The sequence below is a fragment of the Malaclemys terrapin genome, chromosome 2 (assembly GCF_027887155.1).
Source record: "Malaclemys terrapin pileata isolate rMalTer1 chromosome 2, rMalTer1.hap1, whole genome shotgun sequence".
Classification (NCBI taxonomy): Eukaryota; Metazoa; Chordata; order Testudines; family Emydidae; genus Malaclemys; species Malaclemys terrapin.
This window is the reverse complement of record NC_071506.1, coordinates 184,959,134-184,982,067: the sequence shown is the minus strand read 5'-3', so window position 1 is coordinate 184,982,067 and position 22,934 is coordinate 184,959,134. Positions and strand designations below refer to the sequence as shown.

At 43.4% G+C, this 22,934-nt stretch overlaps 1 protein-coding gene across 7 annotated transcripts in view; it reads left to right on the top strand.

Annotated features, from left to right (window-relative positions):
* Positions 1–22,934, top strand: part of VWC2 (von Willebrand factor C domain containing 2) — a 115,428-nt gene that overhangs the window by 16,454 nt on the left and 76,040 nt on the right. The window contains exon 4 of one of the 7 annotated variants that reach the window (XR_008443739.1): positions 272–356. The exons of the other annotated variants lie outside the window; for them this stretch is intronic. The gene's annotated coding sequence lies outside the window, so the exon portion shown is untranslated. The remainder of the gene's footprint in view (positions 1–271; positions 357–22,934) is intronic. 7 annotated transcript variants of the gene reach the window in all.

Here is a 22,934-nt window from a genome sequence, read left to right as displayed (position 1 = left end):
GAATAAACGTCTTATCTTAAGTCTCTCTCTCTCCACCAGTCAAGAAGGAAATTGGGTGTTTTGATATCTGGGAACATCTGGATGTAGGTAAATAATAATGCTTTTTCTTATGGAAAGGAAAAGGCATAAAGAGCACCTCTGCTCTGAACAGCAATCACAATATGTAAAAATGGTACCTTTTTACTCAAAGGTTCTGCTCCCCGTGTGCACTGAGTTCTATCTTATTGGTTTAGTGTCCAAAATAAGTTTCACTGCTTTTTGTTTCTATTAGCCCTACAGAGACATCATGGATGAGAGCGAGCGAGCTGTGTTTTTTCCTTCTTGTGCATCAACAGAATTAATGCATGGTGGGTGAGGTAATATCTTTTATTGGAACAGTTTCTGTTGGCGGGAGAAATGAACTTTCAAGCGACACCGAGCTCTTCCTTGGGTCTGGGAAAGGTACTCAGTGTCACAGCTAAATACAAAGTCGAACAGAAACTTTAGTGTAAGTAGTTACAACGTATTCTAAGGGACCATTCAAGGTAAAGTGGCCCATTAACTCCCTATAGTCATAGCCCAAAAGGGGCATTTGAGGGTTACAGATTGTTGTAATAAACCATAAATCCACAATTTTTAGTGTCTAGCATGGTTATGAATTTAAGCTCCCAGGCTCGTCTTTTGAAATTGTTGTACAGGTTTCCTTTGAGGATGAGGAGTGATAGGTGAGATATAGAATGATCACTTTGTGAAAAGAATTAATGTACTAAGTTCCACTTGCAAGGCAGTCAATGACTCTAGGCATAATTTGGTCATCTGAACCTTTAACAAAAATAGTGAAGCAAAAAGAAAGAGATCACCTCCTACGAGATGGGACTAGACTGTCTGAGCCCAGGATTGGCAGTTGTGGGGGCAGGAAGAGTAATCCTCTTTATTTACAAACTGAATACATTTTTTCTGGAAGTCACTGAGACACAATAAACAGGGAAATTCAGGATACTTTTCAGACAACTTATAGGTAGGGAGTAAAGGTTAAATATGGCAAATACGTAGCTTTTGATGAATAATTCAACTAGGTCAAGTTTACACTGATTGGTATGGAAAAATAACACCAGGGAAGTGCAATTTCTTGTGAAAATCCTCTGCAGATCCTTGACCAAGATAATGGACCAATCTCAAAGAATCTATCTCAGATTTTACACAGGACCTTGCACATGCTGGGACGGGACTTGTGGAGTTATAGGGAAAGCTGAGTTACCAGAGAATTTGGACAGTTTTTGTATATATTATGATTGCATCTATGTACACAGTCAAATCAAGCATGTTAATTTAAGTGTCTTAGCCATTCAGTAGCTCAGGGAAGGGTGTTGTGCAAGTCCATGAGGGAACCAGGCAATCCTTGCCGTTGGATGCAGCCTGCAAGTATGTGAGCTACATCTTCTAATTGGCCACAACAGCAAAGGTGGGAGTGACAGAGGCCTCACTTATGGTCATCAGCAGCACATCTGGTCACTCCACATCTGAAGTGATTGTGCTTTACCCAAAGGTGGTGTGGAAAATCGAAACCAGGGTTCTGGACTGTTGGATCTGTCACAAGATAGTCATTGGCTGTGTTTGAATCTTGTTCTTGCCACCTGGAGGCGATGTTGAGGTTCCTTACGGGAATTGTCCAAATGGAGTGCCTTGAGCTGAGGAGGTGGCTTGGTGGATTAAACACATCTCTAAGCAGGGATAGATATGGCATGTCTTGCACCTTAAGGAGCAGATTCTCCATGATGACTTGTTGCCTAATATCAGGAGAGTTGATGTTGGTCAGAACTGGCAGCCAGGCCAAGTTAATTGGTCTCAGGGTACCTGCTATACTCATGAGTTTGTTCAGCTGAGTATCGACTAGTCCTATGTGAAAAGAGTTGAACTGCATCGGGGGTGGGAGGGTGATATTCTGCTACAAAATAGCACAAGGCAAGCCCAGAGTTTCTCAGTGTCTGCTCATTGGCTCCCCAGGAAGAACCAGCTAGTTTGCTGATCAGACTTTCTCTTACTTCTTTGTTTTCAATGAGGTCTTGATAAGATGCTCCTTAAAATTAAAGGTATGATCCAGTGTAACACCTAGATACACAGGCTTTGGGTTGTGGCTCAGCCTGTGTCTATTCAGGAAGCGGGGATCTGTTTGTTGGTCTTTGTATAGCATAGATGGAAATGTTTTTTATTCTAGGTTTAAGTATCTATCTTTTGCAACAGCAAGCCTCCCTTTCATGTCAGCATTCAGGACTTCTTCTAGATGTCTGAAATCCTAGTCCTGTACTGTCAGACAGATGATGTCTGCATGGATAAAATGCCTGGCAGTGGTGTTGGGAAGGTCACTTGTGAAGAGATTGTGAAGTGTTGGTGCTAGAATTGAGCCCTCGTGTAACCTGTTTTGGAGCCCCCAGGAGCGTATTTATTTATTTATTTTATTTTTCTGGCTGAGTGAAACTTGAAACCGGCGGCCTGTCAGCAAGAGTTCCACAGCCATGACAACCCACTTGAGTAGGCCCAATGACCGTTTGTAAAGTAGGCCCATTTGCCAGGCTGTGTCATACGCAGCAGTAAGATCTAGCAATTACTCCTGTCTTCTGCCTGGTGTGGAAGCCATTCTCAATATAGTTGTTGAAAGCCAGCTCTTGATCACAGGGAGTGCAATTAGGTCTGAAACCTGCTAGATATATACTCAGGAAGTTGTCAACAGTAGGGGAGGTTCTTTGAGGGATAAGACTTCCAAGTAATTTGTGTACAGAGTTTGGCAAAGAGATGGGGCAGTAACTTGTTGGAAATCTGTGATCTTTCTCAAGTTTTTGGCAAGGGTATTACTTTTGTGCTGTGCCAAATCTTAGGTATTTTATTCTCCTGGATAACTCTAGATAGAGAGATGGCTTAACCATTATCTGCTAGGTTTTTTCCCCCAACTTCTTCAGGAATTTGGGGGAGGTATTGTCAAGCTCAAAATATCTTACCTATTTTCATTGTTTTGATCACCCTTTCTGTTTCATCTTCAGTGAAAGGCTGGAAGTCTTATTTGGTTTCATATACACACCGTTTGTATTGCTGCCATTTTGTCTTCACCTCTCCTTCAAACTTTTTTGAAGGAGAGGTTGTTTTTGCAATATTTATCAGGTGGGCAGCAATGCTGTTTGGAGAAAATGGGTAATGGTGCTCTGGTGGAAGTTTCTGAGCCGTACCAAGTTTTCAGATTTGTGCTCAGACTTTGTAGCTGGATCTTGACATGTTTAGTTGTGCAGGGACCTGCTCTCATCTTTTTCTTCTAGAAGCATACAAGTGGTTTAAAAGCTGTCTGGATCGCTACTTGCTGGAGGGGTTCTACATGCTCCTCATCTATACAGGGAATGTAGCTTTTATAACAGCCTATTGGAATTGACTCAACGGAGCTTTATAAATGGTTTTTGTGTGCTGTACGTGAGCTCTCTCAGTAGAGATGGTGTGTGGGATACAAGTAATGGGATACAAGCAGTCAGTGAACTGTGTAAAGGCTAGGCCAGTTTGCTTTCCGATTGTTCCAGCGAGGGTTTTCATTGTAGCTCACAATAGGTATGGGTATGTTATCTTTGGTGAGGATCAGAGGATGTTGTCTACGTGAGAAGTTTTTCAATACACTGTTTATAGCTTGAAGTGTATAATTGCCTGTGCTGATGGAGCTCAGGAGAGTAATCTTCCTTTCAAAATGAAAAGTACGCCCATTGTTTTGGGTCATGGGTGAGGTGAAGATAATGAAGTGAGGCCCAGTCCAAAAGATCAACTCCATTTTGATCTGACTTGCTCTAGATGGTGTGGTGGCTATTAAAATTTCCAATACAGATGGCAGGGTATTGGAGCTTTGGGAGAATATTTGGGTTAGGCCAGGATTGGGTATGGAGCTTGGATGCATTTGCCACTCTGAAATAATCAAATCTCACAATATCATAGAGGTCTGAATTAGGTGTGAGTGGTTCCATACCAGTAAGATCTGCTCTAACGTAGGTAGTATGTGCATATTTGCTATGCAGAGAGTAACTCAAAAGATCATAATATTTGATGTTAATGCAGCTAGTAGAAAGGGAGTCAACGTGTCTCCTGAAAGCACAGATGTAATCTCCCATGTTTGGAAGGTAGCAACTGGAAGAAGGGAGCATTTAGCAGCTGAGACCTTCAGTGTTGATCATGGTTAAGATCCCTGACATGGCTTGAGAGACCATGCTGGCCAAGATCTGAAAGATTTGCAGCTTTGGCTATCAGGTATTCAACAAGAATGTAGCTGCACTGTACCCCCAACAGTTCAATAAAATTGATTACTATAATGCCAAGTTTTACTGGATTAATTAAAGAAGCCTGGGACACTTCAGGCAGCTGATAAATTAGTCTGACTACACTAAAGTATAAAGACCTGATTCTTTATCTCATTTTATTTTTACACTGCCGTAACTCCATTGACTTCAGTAGACTTACTCCTTATTTCTGGCAGTATTAGATCAGAATCCAACAGACACATTTCTGGAATACAATTCGGCCATTTAGAAAAACAGAATAACTAGCACAGAATTCCCTTTTCACTAGAAAAGGGATGGGCATTTGTTACTACTTGTGGCTGGTTTGTGTTTTGTCTTTTTTCTTTTTTTTTTTCTTCAGTGTTGCAAAGTGAATTATCTTTTTATCATTGAATTAGCTTGGTTGTCTGTTTCACATTTATTGTCAATACAAGTACTCTAATAGGCATCTCCATAAATGTGTCTCTCACTTGAAAGGTTGCTACTCCAATTAAGTTAATGGAGAGCCTGGTGCCTATGTCGGTAGGACATCAATTAAATCAGTACCCCAAATGGAGGCAGGGGGAAAAAAAGGATAAATTGTAAGATCCAAAGACATTTCTTTCTAAGACTCCCCAGAGATTTTCTTCCTTACTATAGCTAAGGCAGCATCCAAAACAAAATGCAGTTAATACCTGTCTCCTAGATCTCAGCCAGCAGATAGCTGATGGAGGCTGGCAGCTCTGTTGCCTCCTGCATCAGCAATCATCTCCATAGCATGAGGGAGGAGCAAGGGCATGGCATGGAAGAGCAGACCTCTACATGTCCTGTCCTCCATAAGGTCTCTTAGGAAACTTATGCCAGTGTATTTATAGTCTACACTACATTATATTCTGTGACAGGCTGGGTCACAGAAACCCTCTTGGGACTGCCACCTGATGTGCTGGGACTACTTCTGTGCCCGTTTTCCCTGGCAGGTTGGGACTTCAATACCTTGCCTGGTTGTACCAGACAAGCTTGCCTGCCACAAACCCAGACCCAGGTCTGAACCACGTCCCCCAAAAGCTGCAGGCTTAACTGAAAACAGCTTAAGAAGTGCTCCTGTCTCCAGCACCCAGATACCCAGTTCCCAATGGGGTCCAAACCCCAAATAAATACATTTTACTCTCTATAAAGCTTATAGAGGATAAACTCATAAATTGTTTGCCCTCTATAACACTGATAGAGAGAGATGCACAGCTGTTTGCTCCCCCAGGAATTAATTACTTGCTCTGGGTTAATTAATAAGTAAAACATGATTTTATTAAATATAAAAAGTAGAATTTAAGTGGTTTCAAGTAATAACAGACCGAACAAAGTAAGTTACCAAGCAAAATAAAATAAAACACATAAGTCTAAGCCAAATGCAGGTGTAAATCACCCTCAGAGATGTTCCAGTAAGCTTCTTTGACAGACTAGACTCCTTCCTAGTCTGGGTCCAGCAATCACTCACACCTCTGTAGTTACGGTCATTTGTTCCAGTTTCTTTCAGGCATCTCTTTGGGGTAGAGAGGTTATCTTTTGAGCCAGCTGAACACAAAATGGAGGGGCTTTCAGGGCCTTTTATATCCTCTCTTGTGCAACATCACAGCCACAAGATAGGGTCTCTAGCCACCTGGGCAAGTCACATGTGTAATGAATGATTGAGCTTTTTGCAGGCTGATGCCATTGTTTACATGTTAGTTTGAATGTTCCCAGGAAAGCTCAGATGTGGATTGGCGTCTCCCAAAGTCCATTGTTAGTTAAGCACACCCAATTACTTGAATGACCCCTTCACACTATGTTGACCAAATCTGTTTTATGTGCTTCCTACAACAAACACTTTAAATACAAGCATAGAGCCAACACTCATAACTCCAGATATCAAAATCATACATGCATACAAATAGGATGAATATATTTATCCTATCATAACCTTTGCAAAGATGTTACATGGCATATCTAGCTTATGTCATATTTACACTTATAAGCCTATTTCTATAAAGCATTAGGGGGTGCAACCAGTGATGAGCTCCCAAAATCCTAAGAACCGGTTCCCTACTGGGTCCTCGGAGGCACTTCGGAGGCAGGGGAATCTTCACTTGCTCCGGGTTTTCGGTGGCATTTTGGCGGCAGGTCCTTCACCCGGAGTGAGTGAAGGACCCACCGCCGAAGACCCGGTAGGGGACCGCACGGTGAATACAAGCCCCACGTGCCTGTCTCTCCCTCCCCCCCCCCCGCCACCCACCCATCCGACCCCAACCCACGTCCTGTCTCCCTCAGAACCCGCAAGCCATCACACCCCCCCTCCTTGTCCCCTGACCACCACCTCCCAAGACCCCCCACCCTAACTGCCCCCCAGGACCCCACCCCCTACCCAACTCGCCCCACTCCCTGTCCCCTGACTGCCCCAACCCCATCCTCCACCACCACCCTGACAGACCCCTGGGACTCCCACTCCTACACAACCCCCCCCACATTCCCCGTCCCCTGACTGCCCTCCCGAGCCTCTGCCCCCTCCAATCGCACCCTACCCCTTATCCAACCCCTCCTCCCAGCCCTGGCTCGGCTCCCTTACCATGCTGCTGTGTAAGGATGCCACGTAGCTGCTGGAGCTTGCAGCCCCACCCCCTTACCCAGAGGTGAAAGTAAGCCGGTACGCCCCCGTACGGTATACCAGCAAGAGCCAGTGCGCCATACTGGCATAGCCCGGCTTCCCCAGGTGGCAATTTAAAGGGCCTGGGGCTCCCAGCAGGGGCTGGAGCCCCTGGCCCTTTAAATTGCCACCAGAGCCCCACTTCTGGAGCCCTGGGGTAGCGGCAGCGGGGCTCTGGTGGCTATTTAAAAAGTCTGTTGCTCCCGCTGCTTCTACCGCCCCGGCCCTTTAAATAGCCCCCAGAGCCCTGGGGTAGCAGGGCGCTCCATGGGCTCTTTAAAGGGCCGGGGCTCCAGCTGTCTCTGCCGCCCTGGTCCTTTAAATAGCTGCTGGAGCCCCGCTGCTTCCCCAGGGCTCCGGCGGCTCTGCAAGAGGGGTGGGGAAGTGGGGGGAGGGGCCAGGGGAGCCTCCCCAGCTGGGAGCTCAGGCGGGCCAGACAGGACGGTCCCGCAGGCTGGATGTGGCCCACAGACCCGCCCCTTTAGGAACCGGTTCTACACCGGCTTCTAAATTTAGCAACCGGTTCTTGTGAACCAGTGTGAACTGGCTCCAGCTCACCACAGGGTGCAATGTCACATATTCATTTACAGGGAAATCGATTGGCAAACTTCAAAAGAATCAGTTTGGATAAGGACCACAAAGTTTGGAAACTTATCCAGAACTTAGCCAAATTATCCAATCACTTTGGGCTCTAATGCATTACAGAGATGAAGAAAATTAAATTTTTTGACACTGGGAAACCAAATTGATTTCAGTAGGGGTTCTGCTGTGGATAGACAGCAGTATATGGCCCTAAGGATATAACATCTTGTCTTTCTGTTCATGCATACAAGGACAATTGGAACAGCTACAGTAGTGTTTAATATTTAAAGTGGAACTTTTATAGTTGAATGGGAGGAGGGGAATGTAAAATATTCTATTAAAACATAAAAAGCAGTTTCTTCATAGGTTTTTCAGAACTGTCTTTGCCATATTTTCTTATTAGTTATTTCTGCCCAGGCTAAGTTCCCCCCCACCATACAAACTTTGGAGTGTCCTCTTTTTGTTATTTTAAAAAATGGTAACCCTATGGTTAGGAGTGTGCTTTTTTTGTTTTGTTTTTTTAAAGTTGCAATCTTTGTTAATGTATCCTACCTCTAATAACACACTTCCTGTCCGTTCCTATTGCTTAAGTGGTGCATCAAGGGAACTTCCTTACCCTCTCTGACATCAGAGTGAGACAGGTGATATTCCTGTACAGCCTCCACCAGCTGGAGACTCAAATGCTTGCTTATTTGAAAAACTATGACTTCATATTAAATCTACTCCTCATACTTGGTTGTAAGCGTACCTCACCTTGTGAACTTTTGGATTGCTGCCCTAGGTATAATCCTCTGTGCAGCTGTGATTTTTATATTTAAAGCAATTCCTTAGCTTCACTTGCACCTTTATCAAAATGAAGAATTTCCAAGGAAGTAGGGCTATGTTTAGTTTTCCGAACATTTAAAAAAAACAAAACCAAATACTATTTAGATTATGCTTTCGAGTAGGAAAACACCTAGCACTGTGTGCCCAACTTCTTGCTGTACAAGGCTATTTAAACTTGCAGCTCAGTGGTGTTTCTCCCCCCCAAAAAAATCACACTCTCTTCCAAACATGCTATATTTTAGCTGACTGTTCAGCTCTTTATTTGCTCTATGTTAGTAACCCCTGGACTGTGGTTGGTTTTGAGGTATCCAAAATGATGTGCACAAATCCAGTTTGCCTATTAATTTTATGGTTGAGCAATGTCATGCTTTTCTAGCTCCTCTTCTTCCTGGGGAACTTTGCCACTGCAAACTAGATAATGGGTGGGTTATTTATTTATTTATTTTTAAACACAATGGTAACTGAACACTTCCCACCCTCTTTTTGCATCCTGCATAGAAAGTCATTCCACCCAAATGTAGGATCATTTCCAAGGAGATTGATCAATGAGGGCAGCAGTAAAAAGTCCGTATAAACCAAGCTGTGTCATACAGTGTTTTATTTGAGAAATGCTTCTGAATCAAAACTCTGGATTAAAGCACCTCCAAATTTGAGGGAGTGATCAATATTCCAGATTGGATCCAGATCATAGTTCTGGGCCAGATTGAGAGATTCTCTCTTACAATATGTTGTGCCTTACTCCAAAGTAACTCAGTTGACTTCACTGGCACTGCTTGTGATATAAGGCGCTGTTCATTGTTAGTAAAGGTATCACAAATGTGTCCCAAGTGGCCCCTCTCTTTATGATAGTATAAATCGAAATCCTGGATCTAAATACCTCTGGAGATTTAAGTGTTCAAATGAAGAGCATCTTGGAAAGAGATTAAATGTGGTGCTACTACTAGTGGGTCTAGCTAAACCTATAATAGAAGGAGATTCTTAAGCAATGTAAGCACTCATGAGATGAGAGAAGGTCTTTTCATGGATCAGTAACTAGTTGAAAGATAGGAAACAAAGGGCAAGAATAAATGATCAGTTTTCACAATGGGAAGAGGTAAATAGTGGCCTTCCCCAAAGATCTGTGCTGGAACCTGTGCTGTTCAGCATATTCATAAATGATCAGGAAAAGGGGGTAAACTCTGAGGTGACAGTTTTCAGATGATACAAAACTACTCAGGATCGTTAAGTCTAAAGCTGACTATGGAGAGTTACAAAGGGATCTCACAAACCTGGGTGACTAGGCAACAAAATGGCAAATGAAATTCATTGTTAATAAATGCAAAGTAATGCACATTGGAGAAAATAATCCCAATTCTACATACAAAATGATGGGGTCTAAATTAGCCGTTACCACTCAAAAAAGAGATCTTGGAGTCATTGTGGATAGTCCTCTGAAAATATCTGCTCAGTATGCAGTAACAGTCAAAGCTAATAGAATGTTAGAAACCACTAGGAAAGGGAGACCTAAAATATTATAATGCCACTATTTAAACCCCTGGTACTCCCACACCTTGAATACCACATGCAGTTCTGGTTGCCACATCTCAAAAATATGTTACCCTTCTCCATATTTTTTCCAATTCTAAAAAATATGGAGAAGGGTAACAAATGTGATTAGGAGGTATGGAACAGCTTCCATATGACGAGAGGTTAAAAAGACCTGCACAGTTGAGCTTGGAAGAGACAAGAAAAGGGGGGATATGAGAGAGATCTATAAAAGAATGAATGAAAGGTGTGGAGAAAATGAATAGGGAAGTATTATTTACCTGGTCACATAACACAAGAACCAGGGGTCACCCAATGAAATCAATAGGAAGCAAGTTTAAAACAAACATAAGGAAGTATTTGTTCACACCGCACAGTTAGCCTATGGGACTCATTGCTAGGTGAGGTTGTGAAGGCCAAAAGTATAATTGGGTTCAGAAAAGAATTAGATAAGTTCATGAAGGATATGTTGATCAATGGCTATTAGCCAAGATGGTCTGGTCTGCAACACTAGGCTAGGAGTGTCCCTAAACCTCTGACTGCTAGAAACTGGGCCTAGATGACAGGATGGATTACTCTATATTGTCCAGTTCTGTTCATTTCCTCTGAAGCATCTGGCAGTGGTTACTGTTGGAAGACAGGATACTGGTCTAGCTGGACCATTGGTCTGACCCAGTATGGCCATTCTTATGTTCATATGTGTTATCACTAACTTATTTATATTAGTGAATACAGTAACTCCTCCCGGTTAACATTGTTTCATTGTTACGTTGCTGATCAATTAGGGAACATGCTCATTTAAAGTTGTCCAATGCTCCACTATTATGTTGTTTGGCTGCCTGCTTTCTCCACAGCTGGCTGCCTCCCTATGCCTCCCACCTGCCGGCAGACCCGGTGGATCAACACCTTTCCCCCTCCTCCTCCTGCCTGTGACAATCAGCTGGCTTGCGGCATTTAGGAGGCGGGGGGGGAGGAGCGAGGACTCAGCATGCAGGTTCCCCCTTCCTCCCCTGCCTCCTGAACACCGCAAACCAGCTGATTGCCGCGGGCAGGAGGCAGGGGAGGGAGGGGGAGCGGGAGCCTGTGCACCGAGTCCTTGCTCCTGCCTCCTAAATGCTGCAAGCCAGCTGATTTGCCATGGGCAGGAGCGAGGACACAGTGTGCAAAGTAAAGGGGGAGGAGGTGGGGCGGGAGAAGAGGCGGGTCAAGGGTGGGAGCTTGGGGGAAGGGGTGGAGTGGATGGGTCAAGGGTTGAGGCCCCTGTCCCTGCAAGAACAGCAAGAGGAACAGCCGGACAATCCACCTTCTTCCACTCTCTGACTCCACCACCTCAACCAGGCTTCATACTCAGCAGTGATGATTGTAGTATTAAATTGTTTAAAACTTATACCTGTATTAAATTGCTTGTTTAAAATGTATATAATGCCTTTTGTCTGGCAAAAATTTTTCCCCCTGGAACCTAAACCTCCCTCTTCTCTTCTCCCCCCCCACCCATTTACATTAATTCTTATGGGGAAATTGGATTCGCTTAACATCGTTTCACTTAAAGTCGCCTTTTTCAGGAACATAACTACAACGTTAAGTGATGAGTTGCTGTCCTAAAGAGTATAATAAGACATTTCAGAAGGACCTTAATAAGCTAGGTAACCGGGCAACACAATGGCTGATGAAATTCAGCGTACGCAAGTATTAGATAATTCACATTGAAAAAAACTGTTTGAATATAGTTGTGGCCTCTGATTTAACTGTAACCACTTGGTAAAAAGAGATCCTAAGCATCATTGTGAACTACTTAATATAAACCTATTAGGCTGCATTACGAAACATTTAGATATACTAGAAATATAATATTATGGTCATCTCTTTCCTGTTTAATGGGTGGTTTAGTGTTGACCACCTCTATCTTCAAAAGGATAGAGCAGAAATTGAAGGGAAGGGCAGAAAAAATTAAGGCATAAAAAGATTTCTCTATGAGGAGAAACTAGGACTCTAGAGTTTAGAGAGGAGATAGTATAGACAGGATCAGTCGGGAATTCCTCTCTTCTCGTAAAACAAATAAAAAAAGTTTAAAAATTGGAGAGGCTTCAGAGAAGAGCCATAAAAATGATTAAAGGTTTAGGAAAATTTGCCATAGACTCAAGGAGTTCAATCACCCTATTTCTTTAGCTTAACAAAGAGAAGGCTAAGGGGTGACTTGATTACAGTTTATAAATACCTACATGGGGAACAAATATTTAATACTGTGCTCGTCACTCTAGCAGAGAAAGGTGTAACATGATCCAATAACTGGACGTTGAAGCTAGACAAATTCAGGCTGGAAATATGGTGCATGTTTTCAGGCCCATCCTTAGGCATACGCAGCTTCGTAGGGCACCTGAAAATTTGGGGCACCCCTGGGTCTTAGTGTCCACCCTCCCATCTCTTCCTATCCCTGTGCTGACCCTTCCTGCAGGCTCCCACAGCTGGCCGCTGCTGCAGCCTGGTAAGTCTTCCTCTCTTCCTCTGGAGGGAATCTAGTGACTTAGGGCACATCTTCACTGGCAATGCTAAAGCTCTTACCCCCCCCCCCCAAAAAAAAAAAAAACCACCCACCTGCACAAGGGGAATAGCAACCAGCGCTGGTACACTGTCTACACTGGCACTTTACAGCACTGAAACTTACAGCGCTTAGGGGTGTGTTTTTTCACATCCCTGAGCAAGAAAGTTGCAGCGCTGTGAAGTTCTGGTGTGCAGGGCCGGCTCCAGGGTTTTGGCCGCCCCAAGCAGCCAAAAAAAAAAAAAAAAAAGCCGCGATCGCGATCTCCAGTGGCAATTCGGCGGGAGGTCCTTTGCTCCCAGCAGGAGTGAGGGACCGTCCGCCGAATTGCTGCCGATTACCTGGACTTGCCGCCCCTCACCGGAGCGGCTGCCTTGTCAGGCTGGTGCCTGGAGCCGGCCCTGCTGGTGTAGTCAAGTGGAAAAAGTCTTCCAGCCTGCCAGACCTATTAGCAATGAAACTGTTAAAGAGGCATTCAAGTGGTAATGAAGCCATTTAACAGGCATTTGCCAACCCCCAGGTATATACTATCAGTTTCCGAATTTACTGACAAAGACAGTTGTGCATTACTGTAATATTTACTAAGAACATGTTAGTCTACAAGACCTTAGTTTAACATTTGCTTTAAAAATATTTCATTAGTCTGTTGGTGAAGATTATAAAATTACATCTCTAAAAAATCCTTCCATAGATTTTTAGATGCACAATCTGAGTATTCATCTTTAGCCTTAAATGCTTGGATCTTCAGACATAAAGTTTTTTAAATAAATCCTTCAAAAGACCAGCCTTATCTAAAATACACATTTTATTTTTAATTATTATAGTACAAAAAACTTGCTTCTGAAGTCTTCCTGTCCTTTCTGTCAATCTGTTTCTCCCTTCACCTCCCTGTTGAAGAGAGCCGTTAAAGGGACAATACCCCTTTCCTTCCAGATAGCGGGACAAAGGAGTTTCCCTTTCTTTACTTCTGACTATTTGATGAACTAGTTTTAAGAGAACCCTCCAGCAAAATCAGTGCCTTAGTAAGATATAAAATCCTTTATTATGCCTAAAATCTTTGGAAACATATTTTTTTAAAGTTGGTGAAATTTCATAAACATGTCTATTGTTATAGAGATCACACAAAGTAAATTAGTGTTCCCTTTTTCTAAAAGCAATGGACATTGTTATGAACACACTAAACCTCTGTGACTGATTTAATTTAAAATAATGTCTTTGTTTCAGTGAGTTAAATATGTAGTAATCTGGAATGATTACTTTATGAAGGCGTAAGAGTACATTTAAAATATAAAATCAGATTAGAAATACTGATTAAGAAAATGCAAAACAGAGAAGAGCTGCATCATGTATTCCATAATATTTAATGTTGTATTCAGCAAGACGGCTGACTTGCCCTACGACAAAATTTTTGCAAATAAATCTCTGACAAACTTCAGGATATATCAAAAAACCTGTGACTGACATTTTTTATTCCCAAATGTAGTGCTTTTAATTAGATACCTTCTGCATGTCCAGTCTTCACCATCTGGCATGCAGTGGAAAACATGCTCCATTTTCTTTAGAAAGAAATTGCAGAAGAGTGGTTTTTTCAAATGTCATTTGCTTCATTTGGGTTCAGGGATTTGGCTGGAAGAGGGTGATCAGGGTGGGGGAAGGAAGTGAGGAAGGAGACAATGGGGTGAGGGCAGGGCAGGGTCTGGGGCAGGGCAAGGGGCGGAGCAGGAGTGGAGTATGGGTGGGGCCACAGGCAGAAGAGGTGGGCTGGGGAGCTAGCCTCCCCAAGCAGTAGCTTCACCTACTGCCCATGACAGTAGGTAAGAGTGGGTTGGCTCCCGCATACCCAGTGCGCGCTGCAGTCTCCTAAGGCAGGGACTGTATTCACAGAGCCAAATGTCCCGGCACCGCGCTTCCAGCAGCTCCCATTGGCCTGAAGCGGCGAACCACGACCAGTGGGAGTCACGATCGGCCGGACCTGTGGACGCAGCAGGTACACAAACCGGCCCGGCCCGCCAGGGGCTTTCCCTACACAAGCGGCGTCCCAAGTTTGAGAAAAACTGATCTATAAAATCAAGGGATGATTTAATGAAAATGAAAAGTAACATAGATAATAGTGTCTTTAATGCAGCTTGTAATTAGCCTGTGTAAAACACTGACATACATTATTGATTCACAGTATTTACTTGGATTATGAAAAAAAGAGACCTTTGATATGAATGATAAAAATAGCTCCAGTTACACTAAGATGAAAAAATATCTGAGGGATATCAACCTTCATGCTATAGAGACTAGAGGCAGGAAGAAACTTCTCCCATTAGCATGTTATTGCATGACTGTCCCTTATGGTGGAAGGGAGGTCTGTTTTTGTTTTTTAAACTCATGGAATCATAATTTCAGATTTTCAGCCTTTCTAAATTTTATGTTTTCCTTTTAAATTGCATTTTTAAGGTACTTTTCAGAAATGTGATTGGTATTTCTGGGCTACCTTAATTCCAGCCCAATCAAATTTTTGCCTGGGAATAAATGTCATTTGTTACTAATGGTTATTGTGAATCTTGGCTTTAATATAGTGGTCTTTTTCCTACACGTGCATTGCATCATCATTCTGATGTGTCATGGGACACAAAAAGTACATTCTAAAAAGAGGCCTTCAAGGCATTCAGACCAGGCAGATGGTGGAGAAAATTGCGAATGAGAATGTCTTTTGACATGTTCTCCTTTCAGGGATCCTATCAAGCTTTACTGAAATGACCTAAAGGCAGGTCAGCTGTGAATTGCTGTATAATCACTATGTGCACAGCCTAACTCTGCCCTTACTGAGTGATGGGGTCTTCTAGGTATAGCACTTCAATATTTAAAATGATCCGCAGAAGAGTAAATTAAAGAGGTCTAAATACCAAATAAATCATACAATGTGTGCAGTTACTGCTTGTGTCTGTGTGAGAGAGAAACATGCAGCCCCAAGACAGAAAACTAATTATTTTCTAGTAATGGCAGCTTGCTAGTTTGAGATATTCTTAATGAACTGATTTAGACAGGGGCCTGGCAGCATTATTAACATATGGGAATGACTATTTACTTAATAGTAATGCTTAGGTTCAAGCTAGACTGTGTTTATGACATCAAGCCCAAACTCACAGGTATTTCTGTGCTTAGTATTGAGATTATAAATACAGCAGAAATTTCTTGGAAAAATCTCTCTGCTGAAAGTTTCCAGCAGAGCCTGGTGGTATTAAAATACTATTGTCATGTCAAGAGTTGGCAGCCCAAATATTAGATCTGGTTGTGATTTGGTTTGTGGGTGTGTCTGAGCAAACCATGATGTCCTTCTGTTTTGTTGTGAGCTGGCAGGGAGATGAAATATATAAGAACCCTTATGCCAAATGCTTCAGAGAACAAGTTTTTTGTATATTTCAGCACCCTGCCTACTCAGAAGTAGAGTAAAACAGTGGGACTTGCATGTGTGTGTGATAGTGAGAAAACAGCACCTTGGGTTTATGGTTGGCAGATCTTTCAACAGAGGAGAATTTTATCACCTTTTATTCTGAGGGGGTGATGTGTTTGCCAGGATCAGGAAGAGGAACTTTTTTTAGAATTCATATCATTATAATATTCTCTAGTTGGGGGGAGGGTTTGGAGAGAGGTCCCAAGATCAATTCCTGGCTCTCGTCTTGATGTTCAGATGGGTCCCCAATTTTTCCTGGTTGATTTAATGTAAGAATTGGAGCAGTTCTTTAAAACCAGTGCATCTGTTAAAGATAACGGGGAACTAAAGCAATTTTTATTTTTGCCATGCATTGCTCCTAATGATCTACTTCTTAAAGAAAACCTTACATTCCTACATTTAAAAGATCAGGTCACGGCTTCTTTTTCTTTGCTGGAGGACTCCAGGCAAGATCTGTGGAGGAGTTGAAGAGTGATGTCACATGAGGCTGTAACCTGACCTGAAGATTTAGATATGTGAAAGAGGCATTTAAAGACATCTTCATTGCCACTTGTGACCTGTCTTCTCCCCTCCCCCCCCCCGCCCAATCTATGCCCTCTACAAATCTTATCAGGCTCTCCAGCAAAAAGCAGAAGTAAACTTTCTAATATAGAAAACCGAGAAAGAAAAAAGGATTTGGGTGAGATGGGAGTGACTCTTTGTACATCATAGACTGCAAAATCCAAGAATGGATTAAGGCGGTCTGGGGCAGTAGGTATGTCACTGCATGGGGGCCTCCTGCCTCATTCCCTCAGATCCCCCCCCCCACTTGCAAGTAGCAGGAGACCCTCTTTCCTCCCAGAAAAGCAGAGCCAGCAGCATGGGACTCCCTTCTCCTCCTTAGGAGTGGCAGTAGGGGCCTTTTCCATGCCCAGAGAGAAGCAGGTGGCAGGCAGGAGATGAAGGCACTCCCCTTCCCCTCCCCTCTCCCCCCCCCCCCCGGTACTTACCCCAATAGCCATGGTATATTTGCTTGACTGGATGGACCAGGCACGCAGCACTCTTCTCTTCCTGCAACACTCGAGTCTTTCCTTGGAGTGGTGGTATGGGATGCCCCGAGCAGCGGGTCTCGGTGTTAACAATCCATAGAGATGAATGGGGCAGTTCCCTCCTCTCAGAGCAATTGTTTTAGGCTGTCTGCAGACATCACTGCATCAGTTGTGCTCGGTTCATATTTTCTAGGGTTTTTTTGTCTTCACAATTATGAGAGCCAAAGATTTATTGCTGTCGTGTGTGTGTGTTTTAAATGACAACTGAAATTCTGATTTAATCATGGTTCCAAGAACCTATGTACGGGCCTATAGTGCCATGATAATAACTAAAATAGAATAACTAATATAGAATTGCTTTGAAATTCATCTTTAATTGCATACTCCTTGAAGTGGGCATGAATTTATGGAGCAGTTAAGGGTGCAAACTTCAGAGAAAAATCTTACCAATTGTAACAGTACAGAGATGCATTCCTAGTAATGTTGAATCCAGCAGCACCTCCAAAAGAAAATTCCTACCTCACGGCACTAGAGGTCAGTGTTAAGATAATTTACATTTGCCTTTAGGGCAGGGGTGGGCAAACTTTTTGGCCCAAGAACCACATCGGGGTTGCAAAACTGTATGGAGGGCCAGGCAGGGAAGTCTGTGCCTCCTCAAACAGCCTGGATCCCGCCCCCTATCCACCCCCTCCCACGTCCTGCCCCCGACTGCCCCCCTCAGAATTCCCGACCCATCCAACCCCCGCTGCTCCTTGTCTCCTGACCGTCTCCTCCCAGGACCCCCGCACCCCCAGCCAACCCCCCCTGTTCTCTGACTGCCCCGACCCCTATCCACACCCCCACCCCCTGACAGGCCCCCTGGGACTCCCACGCCTATCCAACCCCTGCCCCTGTTCCCTGTCCCCTGACCGCCCCCCACAGAATCTCCGTCCCATCCAACCGCCCTCTGTCCCCTGACTGCCCCCTGGGACTCCCCACCCCCTTACCATGCTGGAGTCAGCCATGCCGCTGCACTGCCCGGCAGGAGCGGCGGACCAGAGCGCTGGCGGTGAGGCGCGCTGAAGCTGGGGGAGGGGGGACAGCAGGGCAGGGATCGGGGGCTAGCCTCCCCAGCCGGGAGCTCAGGGGCCAGGCAGGACTGTCCCGCGGGCCATAGTTTGCCCACCTCTGATTTAGGGCAAAATTCTTTTTTCCAATCCACGCTCGATTTCCTGCAGCATACCTATCTGTTCTATACTGTGCCTGTGGAACCTGAATGGGTGGTGCGTCAGTAGTGGCTCTGTGTGTGGCCTGAGTGCACAATAGGTGTTATGAGAGTTGGAGTATGCCATAAGTGCAACTATCCTGTGAGTTCTTCTTTCAGGAATCTGACTTCACATCACAAAAGGAGTAACGTGTAAAACCTTTAATTCTGTTAATTCCGTTTTTAAGAAGTGTTCTATTGTTGGCCTTCTTGCTGTGAAATGTGCCGTATTTGTTACAATATTCAATATCTTCTCAGCAAATAATGACATCACTGCTAAGAAATAGATAGTTCAAGAAAGGGAACAGGGTGTATGTAAGAAAGGAGTAAAAGAAATCTTTATTTTTTTAGAGCTGTGTCCATATAAAGTGTGTTAAACACCTCTTAAAATCTCTCCTACAGTAGTATAATTTCCTTGATTTTTGGTGGAGTGATTGTTGATTTACCCTAGCGTAGGTTACAGAGAAACCAGGTCCATTAATTCTTCTTTTAAAAAAAATAATTCCGTGATTTGTTCATTTTTAATTTGTAAATTGGTTCAGCTGTCAGTGATAGGTCAAACTGAACTGCTGCTGGGGTGTGCTATCATTTAAAGCTTAGGAGGCTGTGTGCACCTAGAGTCTGAGCAAAGGCATGGAAGACATGAAGACTCTGATTACTTATCCCGGCTGAGCCTCTGACTTTGAATCTAACCTTGTGCTTCCCCAGCCCCTATAAGGACTGGGTAAGAGTTGACGCTTGCTGGCCACCAGCTGCTGAATCTGAGTTGAACTAAAGTGAGAAAATCTATTTTTTCATTAAATCCATTAACATCTAGCTCTTTTTTTTTTTTAAAATGGATATACCTAAATGTCTGTTTTGCTAGTAGAAATCTTCAAGATGTGTTGCTCAGGTGTATTCCACGTCCCGCCCTCCTTCCCCTCTGTTGGAGTTGTCTGGCAAGAAGGAACTGAGGATGGGGGGAGCACGCAGCCCCCTTTATGGTGCGACATACCGGCGCCACTCCATGGGTTGCAGCAGTGCTCCCCCAGTACGGATACTGCTAAGGGAAAAACGTCCAGCACCGGTGCATGTGGCGAGCACGCACACCTATAGTGGAATACACAGGAGCAAGCACTCGAAGAAGAAATAAACTTCTTACTGCTTCAGGTAAGAGACAAACCAACTAATGCATTCATTCCTTTAGGAGTCCATACCCCTTTCCACTGCATGCTAGAGAGGGTAGCAGAAGAGTGAATTGGGATGAAAATACCTGGAAAGTGATGGAATGGAGAAATGATGGTTTGCTCTATAGAAGCCCCCATTTCCCCCCCCCCCCTCAGTATGGGACAGGCCTGGTCTTACATGTCTGGGAAGGAGGAGAAGAACATGGGCAGGAGGTGGTTTACATGGCATGCTCCCTTTATCTACTGTCAATACTTCCATCTGAAAGTGAAACAAGTTATCTGCTACCCTCTCAGAAGAAGAAAGGTATAGGTGTAAGAGACAACCGGTGTTAACAGTGTTCCTGAGGGACCAACACAGGGGTATAGTTGGAACTGGCTTTGTGTGGCCTGGAGGCTATACCCTGGTGCCTTATCTAGATTGGGAAAAGAAGTTGCAGTTCCAAGTTTGCCTCTTGTGTAGAAAGAGGTTAATAGCATTTAATGTGAGTTTCCAGGTTCTGGTTAACTCTAAGCTCCCCTCTAACATGTGAATCTCTTTCTACAATGATGGCAAAGTCCTGATTGGCATTATGTCAGTCTCAATCTCTTCTCCAGTCTAGATGGGAGTTTCAAAACCCCTCTCTAAGGTGAACATGTGGCAAAATGTGGAAGAGTTTCCTGAGTTCTCTTTCCCCGTCCACGGGTTTTATCCTTGGGGAGGGTATGATTTGGACCATAGATCAAATGTCAAAAAGATCCCTTTCAGAACTTCATCAGAACAAATCAGGGGAGCTTACAATGTCACACACTGTAAGAACCTCTAACAGCAGGCATCTTTGTAATTTTCTCTCCATGTTTATACCTCTGTGCCATAACGCATTTTCCTTTTTGATTCTGTATCAAGTTCTGTTATGATCCTGTATCCCCACAAATGTGGTTCTTGTTGCAGTCTCTGTGTCTCTATATAGCAAATCCCTATGGTATCCCTGTGGTGTGTGCCATAGGATCAGGGATCAGTCAATTGCATACGTTGCATTTGGCATTGTACTTTCAGGAGCCAGAGGTTGCATGTGTGGGTTTGGCCGACTTCAATAGTGGGAACAATGTGACATCAGCAAATATCTTTAAGGCAACTAGCTAAATAAAATAGTTGTGATTAAAGGCTCTGTGACAAATAATGAGGATGAAAGCACATCTCTCTTAAAATTCCTATTCAAATATTGTTTTTAATTTTCCTGTTCCATTTATACAATATAATGAAATAATTATAAACAGCAAATTGTGATTGTTCTATATGTTCAGTATGCTAATTATAGGAGTATAGTAACATTTTCAAAAGTGCCTAAGTCCCATTTTAAAAACTAACTTAAGCATTAGAGACCTGAAGTCCCATTGACTTTCAGTGAGACTTAGATATCTAAGGGCTTGTTTACACGGTGTGTTCATCTGTACCAGAGAAGTATAAATTTTAGTGCATGCAGAGACGGCTCTATGTATTTTGCTACCCCAAGCATGGCAGTCAGGAGGCTTTCGGCAGCGTGCCTGCGGGAGGTCCGCTGATCACGGAGATTCGGCAGCATGCCTGTGGGAGGTCCGCCGGTCCCGCCGCTTCAGCGTACCTGCTGCCGAAATTGCGGGACCGGCGGACCTCCCGCAGGCATGCCTCCGAAGGCAGCCTGACTGCCGCCCCCCACAGCTTGCCCACACGTGCTTGGTCTGCTGGTGCCTGGAGCCACCCCTGAGTGCGTGCACTAACTGGTTTGTGTGGACACTGCTGGCTCACACTAAAAGAACCCTAGTGTAGTGGTTTTCAACCTTTCCAGACTACTGTTCCCATTTCAGGCATCTGATTTGTCGTGTGTACCCCCAAGTTTCACCTCGCTTAAAAACTACTTGCTGACAAAATCAGATATAAAAATACAAAAGCGTCAAAGCACACTCTTACTGAAAAGTTTCTCATTTTTACCATATAATTATAAAATATATCAACAGGAATATATTGTACTTGCATTTCAGTGAATAGTAAATAGAGCAGTATAAACAAGTAATTGTATGAAATTTTAATTTGTACTGACTTCACTAGTGCTTTTTATGTAGCCTGTTGTAAAAATAGGCAAATATCTAGATGAGTTGATATACCCCCTGGAAGACCTCTGCATAACCCTTGTTGAGAACCACTACCCTAATGTGTGTTAATGTATTCCTGAAACAGTGCTATATTAACACGCGTTAGGAAACTTATTGCATGCCAGCATGTCCACGTACGCCAGTTAGTGCATGACACACTAGTGCTCACTAGAATTTACACCCTTCCAGTGCAGACTAATGCACTGTATAGACAAGCTGTTTGACTATCTAAGTCTCATTGAAAGGCAGTGGGACAGAAGGTCTCTAGAGCTTGTCATATTTAAAAATGTGACTGAGGTGCTTTTGAAAATTTCCCTGTAATCTGCGAAGTATATATGGTTGAATAGTTATAATTAAACTGTCTTGTTTATAGCAGTCACTTGTGTAACAAAAGGCACGACTCCTAGGTTTTTCACAATATATATCAGTGTGGGGAAATTCTGGTCCCATGGATTTCATGTAAGGTCTTTGTTGCCCTGGGTAGACAAAGGAGCAGGATTCCTCTACGCATTTATACAATCTGTGTGTATGCAAGTCCAGTAAAAGTTTTTCTAGTGACTTGAAACTACCATTGAAATCATAAAGAGTTTTGAACGTTTTTTATTGTTAAAGGATATTTATTTGATTTTTCTTAGAACTTCCTAAAACACACTTAACATTCATTAAAATATATGCCACGATTTTCCTTTTTATAAGTGAAATGACTCTTGCATTTTGTGTCATGACTTCCTCAATTTTTTGCCATGACAAGCCAGCCTTAGTGATAATTAGAGGGACTACATTAGCATAGATACATGTATACACATGCTTCAGTCATTTGAAGCATTTTCAGAGAAAAGCAGCGAAGTGAATTCACAGCATTGCACTCTTAATGCTATGTTCAGCAAGGGAAAAACAAGGAAATAAACTGCTGGACCCTATCTCTGATCCCTCCCTTCCTCTCTGAGATGCAGCCATGGAATCTCAGCTGCCTGGGTTTGTACAGATGGGTTTTCATGGGCTCTTTGAAAGGGTGGGAATGTGGCACAGTTGTCCCATCACCTTTTTACCCCCTTCCCCACTTTTGGGGTATTTCCATCACATATTCTTCCTATTTATTCTCCTCTATATCTCAGAGCTTAAATTACTACTATGTTAGTTGGTTCAGCTCTTTATTTATTTCCATAAGATGTTTCTTATGTTCTTAAAGTAACAATAACAGCTGGAATTTTCAAGAGTCTAAGGGACTTAGGACCAAAATTCTAGCACATAACTAACCGTGTGACTCTTAGGCACTGATACGGCCCCCATTACCACAATATCTGAGCATCTCAAAATCTTTAATATATTTATCTTCACAACTGCCCTGTGAGGGAAGGAAGTACTATTAGCCCCACTTTAGAGATGAGGCACAGAGAAACAAAGCAGTTTCCCAAGGTCACCCAGGAAGTCTGCGGTGAAGCAGGGTCACAAACCTGGCTCTCTCAAGTCCCAGGCCAGCACCCTAACCACTGGACTATCCTTCCCTAGTCTTCTTTGAAAATCCCAACCAGCATTAATATGGAAGAAAAAC